General features: G+C 38.3%; 1 protein-coding gene across 2 annotated transcripts in view; it reads left to right on the forward strand.

The window, feature by feature from the left end:
- The window catches only part of LIFR (LIF receptor subunit alpha), an 87,404-nt gene that overhangs the window by 17,953 nt on the left and 57,415 nt on the right, over positions 1-12,036 (forward strand). The window contains exon 2 of one of the 2 annotated variants that reach the window (XM_075932518.2): positions 5,388-5,506. The exons of the other annotated variant lie outside the window; for it this stretch is intronic. The gene's annotated coding sequence lies outside the window, so the exon portion shown is untranslated. The remainder of the gene's footprint in view (positions 1-5,387; positions 5,507-12,036) is intronic. 2 annotated transcript variants of the gene reach the window in all.

Raw genomic sequence — 12,036 nt, forward strand, 5'->3', positions numbered from 1 at the left:
TCTTGTCTTCTGTCTCGTGGAGTCATGTTATAGATGACACAGATGTGGTTTGGAAACTTCCTGCGCCCTCATTTGAGTTAAACACCCATAGTGATCACATCTCATCTGTTGTCAGGTTTAATTTCTGGAGTCTGTTAGAAACCTGCCAATTCTCTAGTTGGCCGTAAAGTCTTCGGTGGTGGTGGAGAATACAGGTACCTGAATTTTCAGTGTGTGGTGGGGGGGAGGGAGCAAATTCTTTTTTGCCAGTAGGAGGAAAAAGTCTTTCTGTAGGAACCAGGAAAGTGGGGGGATACCAGATGACCTCTGGTGGCTGGTTGTAGGAGACATGGGAGAGACTCAAGCTTCATTGAAAGATGAGTTAATGATAGAAATCTGTACAGAAAAATATTTCTTGATATTTTATTACTATAATAAAGATTCTGTATTTCCATATGTGATTCCTCTATCTGTGTCACAATAGAAAATCAAATTTTCCAATAATCTTATGTTTAATTATGGATGCCCCTGTGGTCAGTTTTTTGTTTTGCATTTGGAAGGCTTATTTTAACAGACGTGTTGCTTTTTGATAGTCAAGTTTTTCCTTTTTAGCTTAAATTTTCCAATAAAGCATGTAACTTAACTCCACAGTATTGAGAATTGTAGGTTTGATCCAACCAGTGGTCCATCTACTCTGATCACATGACTGATTACTTTGCTTAAGAGTCTTTGGTATGGACCTTGTCAAAAAGCTTTCTGAAAATCCAAGTACACAATGTCAACTGGATCACCTGCTCATACTCTCAAAGCATTTTGATAGATGGGTGTTTATACTTTACAAAAGCCATACTGAGTCTTCTCCAATCTATTGTGTTCATCTCTTTGTTAATTTTCTTTTTTTTACTATAGTTTCAACCCATTTGTTTCGTGCTGAAAATAATCTCACTGGCCTGCAATTGCCAGGGTGGCTCAGGTGTAGGAACCTCCCTTACATCCTATGCAGTGAGGACTGATGTCAAGAATTCAGTTTGCTACTCTGCAATAGCTTCATCTTCCTTGAGTGCTCCTTTTACTCCTTGATCATTCAGTAGCTGGTTCATGTGGTAGGTTCTCCATGGCATCAGCTGAACCATGCATATAGATGAGGGCTGTGTAAGACCCTAGCGTAATAACCAAACAAGATTCATAGATTCATTTCTCTTCCTTCTGTAACTATGTACACAAACTATTGAGCCCAGTGGACAACAGCTGAGCCAACAACCTCTGCTGGCCCATCGGCAAGAGTTCCACACCTTTAAGAAGGGGTGGCGCTGAGGGCAGAAGGAGTGGGGCTAAACTGCTGCCTAAAATGTGGCAGCACCCCCCCATCCCCTGCCCCTGCAACTCTTACTGCTGCCCAGAGTGTGCCGTGTAGCACTCAAATAGCAATTTAAAGGTCCCAGGACTCTGGCTGCTGCTGCTGCAACTTTGCCTGGGGCGGTGGCTGGAGCCCCAGGCTCCTTGGAATTGTCGGGTCTTGGAGAAACTGCCCTCTTCTACCCCCTCCACCCCAGTCAGTGGGTCTGGTGGCAGTTTTCCTGTAAATAATTTTCTGTTCTGAAAACTTTGCTGTCATGACAGTGTACTGATTTCTAATATTAACAAAAATATATTGCTGAGATTTCAGACCATATTTTGTCATGTTTGTGAGTGTTTGATATATGAAATGATTAAATATGATATATTTAGTAGAATACAGTTGCAGAATGACAGAATCGCATTTTCAAAAAAAATCTCCTCCCAAAAATTTGCAATGTTCTGTGTGTGTTCTTTAGAGTATAAAACCAAAGTGCTGAAAACGTGTAGTGGGTACTCGGATGTCCTAAGTAATCCTGAACTTATGTCCTTGGTCAGTGTACTTGTTCAGTTAATATGCTGCACAGTTCAAGAATTCAGGGATGTGTAGGAGCTCACTGAATTCCAGTATAGTAAGCAAGCACAATTTTTTCAGATTCAGAAGATAAGAGTAGAGTCCTTCACCATAAGATGACATTATTGTTATCATTTACAGTAGGTGTCACGTTTTTTGGCTCTAATCATTTAAAATTTCATTTAAAATTCCTATTGCTTGTCACTTCTTTTTCAACAATTACAGTAGCTTCCATCATGCAATATATTCAGCTATAAGGCATGAAAATAATTGTTCTTTCTTAGTTGATAGAGTACCTTCAGCCCCTTAAACTCAGTTTTCATTAATACTGGTGCAGTGCATCTGCAGTTCTGGAAATGATGTGCCCTATGGCAGAGGAATCTGTGTTCTTCTGCCCAAGGATCCTTATCTCATAGGATAATGTGAAGGCTGATTCACTTCTGTGGAAGAGTCTTCCTGAAATTCCCAGTCTATAGTAGATTTTTTTTTCTTGATGCGACTCTTGAAAATGTAGCAATGATGAGTGGGTTGGTATTTTAACCACCTGCATGGAGAAAATCTAGACAGCACAGGCTGAGATTTTCAATTCAAGAATAAGAATCAACTCCCATTGAAAGTCCTCTTTGTATTTTATGAAATCTTACCCTCAGAGGTTAGAATACTAGCAATCAGTCTGCACTAATGGTCCCATTGCTATCTCCAATGTTAGAACATGTTATGAGAACAGTGTCAGTTTTACAACCAAATCAGGGATCTGTTTTAACTTAATACAAGATTTATGAAGAATAGAGTGGTGGGACAGTTAATATTTTTTCCCCAAAATCCTAGCATATGCTCACCTTAGGTTTATTTTTATTCACTATATCTAAACTTTTCATTTCTTGGTACCCTTTTTACTGGCCTACCTGCTAGGTACAACTTTTGGTTGCACTTTTGTGTCCTCCTTTTACTCTGGGAATGACTCCTACAGCATTGTTATACTCTTTAGGTTTCTTCTATGTTTCCTGTCCTGTTACACACACGTGAACAACATAGGTTTGCCAGGTGTCCGGTTTTGACCTGGACAGTTCTGTATTTGAGCTTTCTGTTCGGGAAACATTTTGAGAAAATATAAATGTCTGGTATTTTCTAAATAAGGTGTATTATAGATTGTGATGTAATGTCAAGTGTCTCCAGTATTTTTTTTTAAATCACTTGGCAACCCTAGAACAAGGGAAATCTCCTGCCATTGTCTTCGTCCCAAATGCCTTCAGCACTGTATTCAGCAATTCAATTAAGCAATTTTGGTTCCTGTTTTTCCTGCATATGTTTCTTATTTCTGAAGGATAAGGGCTCACACCTTAAGGACAGATGGATAGAGAGATAGCATGCAAGGGAAAACAAAAAGGGGGATTTTCTGTACGACACAACAAGACTCAAAACCTTTTACCTATGTGAAATGCTTTATTCTATTCACTCATACAAGAGGGCAGCTGGCCCCTTTTTGACTAATCGTGTACTGGACACAATTTGTATCGAGTAGGTTATTAGTCATTTACTCGCTACTTAACATCCTTAATTCCCACAGCAGAATGGTGCTGCAGGTGAGATTAGATTGTTACTCGTTTGAAAAATGTCCATTGGTAAACAGCATTCATGACAAATCACTTGCAAAATGTTTTTTATGAAAGTCTCAGTCCTTCACATGAATGAATTCTGCTCTATTCTCAGATCACTTGTCACAGGAACAATCGGGCTACTGCAGCATATGTGATGCAGTTGTAACTCCTAATCCTTGAAAGACTCTCCACTGCAACTCTGCAGCTGGAGGAAACTGCTGTGGTACCTCTCTCATCTCCTCTGGGATGCTTGTATTTGTCTTATACAAGAAGTGTTAGCTGCAAAGTGTTCAAAGAGCTGCCCAAGCACTCTCCTATTGTATTTTAGTACAATATTCGAGCAAACTGTCCTGTTCTCTTCCTTGACTTTACAAAGACATCCTTTTCCATCTTTGCAAATGACTGAGAAACATGTATATACATAAGTTCTGATCAGAATTATTTCATTCTATGAGTCTGTCTGCCTCAGAAAAGAGAAACAGTCCGGTCCCTGAATCGATTCTGTGGAATTGGGTGGAAAATAGATTCCCCAACGGGGATTCATTTCTTCTTCACAAACTGTTCATTTAATGTTTCATGTCTCCCTTTTTTTTTTTTTTTTTGTGCTCTGGAATACTGCCATAATAAAAAAACACAGAAAGAAAGCCTGCATTTTAGGTGACCAAAGGGAGATTTGTGTCTTAAGTTTGGGAATTTCTTTGGAAAAGAATGCATTCCATTGAAGAAAAGCCAAGAAAAATATTGGCATGATCATTAATTCTACTTTCATTCTGTATCACATCAATTAATTTGAAAGCCAAGGACAGAATGTCGGAAGGTCAGCAAAGCCTATTCTTAAGAAAAAAAAAAGTTCATCTTCTGTTTCTATTACTATTATCTTTACTGTCAGCTGTATTGGCAATGTGTTTTTGTTTCCCAGAAATGTGCATTTCTGGCATGTATTTGTAATTAGGGGAAATTTTTGGAGGCGTTTTGCCTGTGCATTCTGCAGTAGTAGGGTACTATGCAATACATAATGTAATATGATACTTGCATCTTTTCTCTGGGGGTGTTCTCTTCTTTTGGCTGCTAATTCCTTTATTTTAAAAAACATATAACTCCATTTAAGTAAAAAAAGAGAACATTTACTTCATTTCCCTGCTGCCCTTCACCAGGGCCCCAAACCTTTCTTTATTGGCTTCAAGGGTCTGAGACTATCAAGTACCTGCAATTCTCTTTGGCTGAGTTGGAAGTTGTGGCTGCTCACTACTGCTCTGGGTCAAATGCTCTGTGAATCTCCATGATCCTTTAGACTTTCACTGCCCCTCTATCTAATCATTTTCCCTTATAATATTTTCCACCTTAAGTTGGCTGACTTGGTGGTAAATTTAATCCGGTTCAACATAAACTTGAGGGGAAAGAAACAAATTTCCTATAACTTTCGTAAGTTGTTGTAGAACAAATTTTCCATACAACATTTGATACCTCTCCTTCACCAATTGTATGGCCTCGTGACATCTTCCTGTAATCAGAAAAAAGCTTTCTTCAAGGTTTCTGTGCAGATGTTCATTGTTCTTCATTATCTGCTTATGGAAAACACAATTTTAGTTCAGACATAAAACATAAAAAAGTAAGCTTCTAAATGTTTACCCTAACTTAGAGATTTTAGGCAAAAGGAACCATTATAATCATCTAGTGCAGTGGTGGGGAACTTCCCTTGTGTCAGGGACCATTGCCCCACAGAAAAGTCAGCTGGGTACCTCAAACATTCAGTAAAAACTTAAGGGCTAATCCTAGGCTTTGGGTGGGGCCAAAATACAACTGGTTCAAAGTGTGGGAAGGAGCTCTGAGTTGGAGCTGAAGTGAGGTGCAGGAAGAGCTGAAGGTGTCTGCTTGGGATGTAAGAATTTAACTCTCTGCAGGCAGCAGCCCAGAGCCTGCTGGTGTCAACCCGGATCCTGCTGGAGCTGGTGGCAGCCGGTGGCTGTTGGCAGCCCAGAAGCCCTCCTGCACCTCCCTCTCTCCCTACCTCTATATCCAGGTAACTTTTAATTGTGTAACCAATAGAATTTTGATCAGTTACACGGCTACTGTTTTTTATCTATTTTTTTTTTTTTTTTTTTTTTTTTTTTACATCCTTAGCTCCAGCTGGGGTGGGGCTTGGGATGAGGAATTACAGATTCAGGAGGAGGTTCAGTGCTGTGGAAGCGGTGTGGGCTATGGTGTTGGGCTGGAGATAGGAGTATGGGGTTATGTTTGGGAGGATTGGGGTGCAAGCTGTGGGAGAGATTTTGGCTCCAAAATGGGGATCAAGATTGGGATGGGAGTGTGGGGTCATACTGACAATTAATCAGTGCACATGTGTTTACAGGTCTTGTGACAAGCTGAGAAAATGAAATGAAAAAAACCTGTTCCCTCATAGCAGAGTACACAGTCATAAAGCACAATACAAGTTTCTCATACATTTATTACTAGGTGTATTGTATTCACCCAGGAATGCTTTCCTCCTTTCTCTCTCTGACGTATTACCCAGTACTCCCACAAATAGCTGTGTTGAATGTATCAAAACATGGGTACAAGTTAGTCCTCTCTAGTCAGCTGTTCATTAAATCATTAATGGTTCTTTTGAGGATGGTCCCTGTTTAGTAAGGACCAGTTCCTACTTTACTGATCAGACCCTAAAGGTCAATGTAATAACTTCACCCATGCTGCTATCAGAAGTGGTCTGCCTTGTCTGTCTATTATGGTATGCTGGTAAATAACTGAACCTTCTATATGTAAGTTCTTTGCATTTGAGGAGATCTTTATTAATGTCGCTTTTGAGAGAGCTAAAGTGAGTGTCTTTTTAGGTGGATGGAATAAAAGCCGTTACTAGAGAAGAGCTTAGCTCTTTTCACAACATGGACCTTTATATACTGCAAGAATGGCTGTTACATTCTCACTCTAGAAATGGTATCGTTTTAGAGACTACAAAAAAAAATATGCCTTTGGGCATACAGTCTTGTTTAACAGAGCCTTTTTTTCTCTTTACATTTAAAGTAAAAGATTGCTTTCTAAAAACCCTTGAAAATGAATCTACTGTATATCAGTAAAGATCCCTTACACTTAAAACCATTGTCACTTCTAACATAACTGGAGAAGCGTGGCGTAAAATTTTGCTTTTAGTTAACAAATGGATACAATATTGTGTTCTAGTGCATGCATATCATATAACTGCTAAGCTAAACCTTTTATGGTTTATGTAGATTTAAGAATCGAATCTGCTGTATGGTTCATTTATAATATTCCACTCCGATAATGAAGGATCTTTTAACTCTCATGTGAATTTGCTTTAGGGGACTGGAGGCAGCTTTTATGAAAAGGAAAAAGAACTTTCTGTTTCAGACTTACTTCATGTATTTTGTATCTTTATAGCTGAAATGGAAACCTATAAAACTGGATTTTTCCTCCCTGACATTTTATTTACAATATGTGACTCTTCTAGTAGTACATGTTATAGTTCACTGAAGAACTGGCGAGAATAAGCAAGAGTCAATTAGTCTATATTTTGTGTAGCAGATTATATTTAGTAAAATATGCGTTTAATACTCTGGCATATGTGTACATATGTTTCTCTTATTTATTGTTTTAGTGTCTCACTGAGTTAGAAACAGAAACAAACTGTTTTGGCAAATGATTTAGGGATGTCTAGTGTTGTTTGAACTTCTAGTATGTCTCTGCTAAAATGTTGTTTTGTAACTTTGCACAGCAGAGCAGTTTAGTAAATGCGTTTTACACCTGCTTGTAGCAACAGTACTTCAGGGATAAGCCTGTTTTCTCCAAGGCATAAACATGCTGTTGTCATAGTACTGAGCTATGTCAGAACTCCAGCCCTTACCACAGTGAAACAGAGAGACTTGGCACAATATTCTATAGTTGTAAAGGATCAAAACTTGATCCTATTGACTTCAGTGGCAAAACTCTCACTGATTCCAGTGAGGGTGGGAGCATACTGTGTTTCTTACAGTTTCAGTGTTGCTAATGGAAAGGACACTTAATTAATTTGAATACCAAACTTAAATTTTTCTTTTTTTCCCTCTTTTTTAGGAAACAAAAGCCAAATTATGAGATCTTGGAGTTTATATATGTGTAACCTACATACTTAGTGTGGTTTACTGTCCCATATAGTGGCAGTTTAGGCTGAGAGCCAGCTGGCTTTATAGCTCAAGGGTAGAGGCACCAATACTAAGCTCCAGAGATCCCAGGTTCAAATCTCCCTGGTGGTACTTACATAAGCACAGGTGTGAGTTGGATATGCAGATTGTACACTTTGTTCCCAAAGTGTATAAGCAGTTTTTTCATGTATAAAATTGAAATTGAAAAAATATGGGCCCTGTGTGCTAAGTTGAGTTTGCAAAGAAGTAGTTAAAATATCTTTCTAATTACAAAACAGTATGAACAAATCTGGTGTGAAGGCACTGAAAGGCAAATATACATGAAATACTGAGATGTAGCATTGAATTCACAAAACTGTATCAGAATAAAGAAGTTGGCTTCTCACCCACCTTTTAAGAAATAACATGAACATTATATACATTTTGTAGAGGAATACATGCTTTAAAAGACAAGCCTATCTAAAGATAAGTCATTCATCTAGCACTTTTACATGTGTATTTCAATAAAAAATTAGCCTGCAGAAACAGGATTAAAATGGTGAAAAAGTAATTTATAGGGATAAAAAAGTCTTTATATTTTAGGGAGGATAATTTGAACCAGCATGGTAGCAAAAACAGTGCCAGTGTGGATCAGAAAGAAGGCTGCTTTTTTCTCCCATTTTTTAACAAATATAGGTGAAAGTTATATTAATTTTTCATTACTAGAAATTTAAGCTATATTTTATGAAGAGGCCTAAAGACAAACCTTTTTGAAGAAGCATTTCTCTATTTAACATATTTAAAATCATAAGTTGGTAACAACAGCCAGTTTATATTCCCCTTATTCTGTACACCACTGGATCAAAGAGAGATTTCTTTCCCCACTTCTTAAGAAATACAAGTGAAGGTTGCATTAAGTTTTGTAAAGAAATAAACACTTTAAAAGACAAGCCTATCTGAAGAAGCATGTGTTTGTTTAGAATTTTCACATGTGGGATTATGTTTTAGGCACCTATGAACCAGTGGATCAGATATATGAAGGATGCTTCTTTCTCCACTTTTTAAAAAATACAACTGAAATCTATTTTAAGATTTATTTTACTGGAATGTTAAGCTATATTTTATAAATACTTTAAAAGACAAGCCTATATGAAGATACATCCTTTCACTTAACATTTTTACAAGTGTGTTTCAATTTAAAAAAAATGAATACACGGAAACATCCTGGAGTTAAAACCACAGACACTCAATAACAGCTAGTTTATGTTCCCCTCATTCTGTAAACTAGTGGATCCGAGAGAAGTTTGTTTCTTTTGTCACTTCTTAACAAATAGAAGTAGTAGTTATATTAAGTTTGTCACTAATGTTTGAACCTTGGTTTGTTTCTGCAGCATATTTTTTTTAATTGAAACTAATTGGTAAAAGTATTAAATGGTGGAAAAGATGCTTGCGGGTCTGGTTTTTAAGATAAGAATAAGACAGCTAAAGGAGGTGGGGTTAGTTGGCTCTTGTTTAAAAATCTTGGGTCTAGAGGATTGGTTCTATTCCATGATTGATGCCGCTGTAGAACTGCTTTGGCTTGATCTAGCCCAGAGGTGGGGATAACTAAACTTGGGGGGCGGGGCTGTGAGCCTTGGGAGCTCTTTCTTTCTTCAGGAACAGCCTCAAGGGTAAGCTCTCTCTTCCTCCCTACCTCTCTTCCCTGATTCTTTACTTTATTTAGGCTTTTTCTACCTCAGCGTATGCTTCTTATCTTTGCCATTTGCAGTGGACTGTCTTTCCCTCATTTTAAATGTCTCTTTCTTCCTTGTGCCCTTTTAATATTGCAAAGTAACTTTTAAATGCTCTTTTTCACCTAATATTTTAAATGCTTATCTTTTAACCTACCTTTATATTATTTATTATTTTAAAACAACTTTTTTGAATGTTTTTCATCAACTACCTTTATATTTAATATTTAAGTGTTTTTTAAATGCTTCAGTAGTGATCTTTTTACCCTGTGCTTACTCATCTTTACAACAAACTTCACTGTCACTAAACACAGAATTTTTCTCTCTTCTTTAATTTTTTCTGTTTTTGTTCTTTTTCAATTCAGTTCACACAGTTACACTTTCATATCCCTAAATGACTAAACACAGAACTTTCCTCTATTTTTAACTTTTTCTCTAAACCTAGCCAAGCATCTTTCTCTTTTAAAAATTCTTTTATTTAAGGACTCAGTTCCATATTTTAGAAAAAAACTTCTCTGAAAACAGTCCCCTCTCCAAACATAAAAATAAACTATTTTCTTTCAAACTGGCCAACAGCTAAACCTAACCAAAAATCTTTTATAACTTCTGTTCTTTCCCACTTTTTCTCTATACTTGTGTCAAACCAAATATAAAAATGAATCATTTTCTTTCAAAATGGCTGACAGTGCCAAATCTCAAAAGGAATGGCAACAGAAGCAGAGGGTGGACATAAGACCTTAAAAGGGGCATGGAAACCTGCCAGAAAATATGTGATGATGAATATTATTCAGGTATTTACTACTCAGGGGGTGAAAGTAACTTAAATTACTTGCAGATCCTGTTGTACTGCAACCCCCACTTTGCTCCTAACTTCAGCTTTGGGGAGTAAGGACAGGAGTATGGGAGCTGGATCAGCCCATCCCCAGCTGGCCACTTTCTTACTGGGCCACACTGGCTTAATTTCACCTTTTGATACTGCTAAAGTTCCTCAACTTTTTACTAAGGCAACTCACTAACTGTATTTTTTTTTTGTTTGAAACACACACACTGTCCAAATCAGGGGACAAGGAGTAGGGTGACATAGTCCAATTTCATCCTCTGCCACCTCCTTCTTGTGTACTTAGGCAGCACCGACCACCTGCAGCAGCACTCTCGCCTTGATACCAAACTCTACTCCTGACTTGGTGCAGAGGGGAGGGATATTTGGAGAGTGACTCTATCCAATGCTCAACCGTTAGTGGCAGCTCCTGTCCCATGGGGCTGTGCTCAGATGTTGTGATCTCATGGCGTCACCACATCAGCCTAGATTCTGTCATGACAGAGGGTTGGCTGGGCCAAATTTGAGTGGCATTGTGGCCTGGCACCCAGTTTTGGCCTGGCCACTCATCATATGAGATCCTGGGTACCCAGTTGTAATGCCCAGAGCTGGGATCTCTCCTATCTCAGCAGGGACAGGAACCATTGCTGTGGGAAGAATGGTAGATGGGCTTACTCTGTACCTCCAATCCCACCCCTCCCGAGGTTTCCCTTCCATCCTGGGCCCTCAACCCACCTAGAACTCTTCCAGGACCCATAGGCTATGTCTACACAACAGAGTTTTTTCAGGAAAACAGCCATTTTTCCGAAAAAACTTCACATATGTCCACACTGCAGTCATGTTCTTTTGGAAAAAATCAAAAGAACAGAGGGTTTTTCTGACATTGTTAAACATGTTTCTACAAGGAAGAAGACTTTTTCCAAGAAAGCTCTTTCGGAAAAAGGCATGTGTGGACGGGGAAGCGGGAATTCTTTCGGAAGAAGAGGAAAAAGCACAGGTGCCTTGGTGCCCACTCTGTCCATAGTAATCACAGCTTAAATGTGAGATAAGCATCCACACTGAATGGATGCATCTTTCGAAAAAGCGGATCACTTTTTTGATGTGCTTTGGCAGTGTGGACACGCTCTTTCAGCAAAGATTTTTTTCAGAAGATCTCTTCTGGAAAAGCTTCTTCTGAAAGAAGCCTGCAGTCTAGACGTAGCCATAGTTTGTGAAATAGAGCTCTAAGGTGAGACTTGAAATTCTGTCACCTGGGACACTTTAAAAGTATGCCGCACAAATTAAGGAACTGGTTCTGTTCTGGATTTACAGGGAGATGAATTGGTAGCAAGTTGTATGTGCTTACGTCTTTTTCATCTAATGTTTTTGGCTCTTCAATATAATAAGGCCGTTTACTAGACTGCAACCATACTGTTTATAATTGTATTAAATCTTTTTATTTTCAAATCTTTCCAACATTGACAAAAAAGTGAATTTGTCCGTGCAGAAGGGGCAGAATGAGTGTTGGGGATAAGCTTTGCCCAACTTCCTCTTTGTGAGCAAAAACTGACAGAGGCTAATTATTAAACATGACTAAAGGTCAAACAAAGTTTGTTCCATAGAAGCTGCCAAACATTGAAAAGATAACTTGGTAAAACCCTCAACCCACAAATCTTAAAATAACATATTGTCCACTTGCATAGCCAAAAATGTAGATGGTTTTGACTTTTAGGAGGCTGACATAAAGTTGCAAAAACACATTGGTTAAGAAGTGACAACTGTTGGTTCCCTTTTGTCAGTGTGTGTGTTTTTTTGTTTTTTTGTTTTTTTAAGGGGTGTGTGAAGGGGAAATGTTTTCTGCCCCTCAGGTACTTAGTCTAAGTTGTACAGGACAGTCCTAACATAATCTACA

This window comes from Pelodiscus sinensis, chromosome 6 (assembly GCF_052426305.1).
Source record: "Pelodiscus sinensis isolate ZL-2025 chromosome 6, ASM5242630v1, whole genome shotgun sequence".
NCBI lineage: Eukaryota > Metazoa > Chordata > Testudines > Trionychidae > Pelodiscus > Pelodiscus sinensis.